The following is a 1,650-nucleotide window of genomic DNA, read 5'->3' on the forward strand; positions in this document are numbered from 1 at the left end:
AAAAAACTATAGTAAAAAGCTAAAATATTGGCCTGTTTTGTTTATTTACTCAATAAATAGTTACTGCATGCCTACTGTGTGCCAGATGCTTTTCTAGGTATCACATCTAGGAGCTTACAATAAGGGAAACCAATGATAAATAAATACACAATGTGTATACTTCGTTAAATGCTAAAAAGTGTTATGGAGAAAAATAAGGCATAGAGAAAAATTAAACACAGGGCTTTAAGTTTTAAAATAGGATAGTGAGGGAAGACCCCACTGAGAAGGGGACATTTGAGAAAGTCTAAGGGAGCTAACCATGCAGCTGTCTGAGGCAAGACTATTCCAGGTAGATGCAGGAGTGCCTTGGCATGTTCCATGAACAGCAGGGTGGCCCAGAATGGCCACCTATCAGAAGGAAGGAGTGGGAGAGTGTAGCATATGATGCTAGAGGTCCCAGCTAAGGAAATAGAGGAGCAGCAGCCAGTGAGGTCAGAAGCCCAGAAGAGTGTGCTGAGTGGAAGCCAAGGGAAGAAAGTATTTCTAGGGTAACTGTGTTCAGTGTTTTCTGACATTTAAGTAAGGCAAGATCTAAGAAATGACCCTTAGAGGTAACAGTATTTTTAGTGATATTGACAAGGTCAATTTCCTTATATGTGGGCGTGAACATCTATTGGGAAGTCACCTTGAGAGAGAGCAAGCAGAGATGCCTATTCCAGGGAGTTTTGCTTTAAATGGGTGCCAATAAGTAAGAGCTGGGAAGGCGCTCTTTTCTTGTTATTATTATGATGCGGAGATTACGGCACATTTTCATTTGGGGGGAATGATGCAGTTGAAACCGAAACGAATTGGTGTTTGCAAGAAAGTGCACAACATCCAGCACCCAAGTTGTGTGTGTGTGTGGGGGGGGTGGCCTTAAATAAGGATATGGTCTGCATGTCCCTAACAATAGTGAGAGCAGAGTATATAAACACTGGTGCGTATAGTTGGGTTGATGAGGTGGTAGAAGCAAAGTTCTTCTCTGATGACTACGATTTTCTCAGTGAATGAGGGAGCCAAGTTGAGAGAGAATGGGTGGGGAATGGGCATTGGAGAATGACGGGATTACGGACATGTGGGATGGTTGCTCCGAAACACTAGGGACCCGCTTAACAGTATTAATCATGAATTTTAAATGAGAGAGGATTGTTGCATGTTTTCCTCCAGCTAGTCTACTGCTTGGTGTAAAGGCAGAGTAGGTGGAATGTTGGATTGAACACACTCGGGGTTTTGCCAGACTTGCAATGAAGCAAGAGAGAGTGAGGTAGAAGAGGATGTTTGCGAGGAAGGGTATATGATGAAGGACGCAGTATTTAAGCTGAGTAGGCAGGGAAAACAAGGACATGAGGACATGAAGGACAATGGGGAAAGGTGGCAAGATTGGATTTTAGGTCCTAGTGATGTTAATGTTGGAATCAAAGTTCTAGAAAGAGAGAATTCGGATAGGAGCTATGGTTTGAGAATGGGATGCACAGATGTGAAATTGTACAGGGAAAAGTCAAAGTTATGGCAAGAAAAAGGCCTAGAGAAGGAGTGGTTGGAGGTAAGTAGAGAGCAAGATCATGCAACGAGAGGACGTCAAGGAATTGAGAGTCCGTATGATCATCTACCTGGATATTATGGATAGTG

At 42.8% G+C, this 1,650-nt stretch overlaps 1 protein-coding gene across 1 annotated transcript in view; it reads left to right on the top strand.

Moving 5' to 3' along the window:
• ZFPM2 (zinc finger protein, FOG family member 2) overlaps positions 1-1,650 on the top strand; it is a 377,030-nt gene that overhangs the window by 310,405 nt on the left and 64,975 nt on the right. The gene's annotated exons all lie outside the window — the stretch shown is intronic.

This window comes from Hipposideros armiger, unplaced genomic scaffold (genome assembly GCF_001890085.2).
Source record: "Hipposideros armiger isolate ML-2016 unplaced genomic scaffold, ASM189008v1 scaffold_412, whole genome shotgun sequence".
In the NCBI taxonomy this organism is placed as follows: Eukaryota; Metazoa; Chordata; class Mammalia; order Chiroptera; family Hipposideridae; genus Hipposideros; species Hipposideros armiger.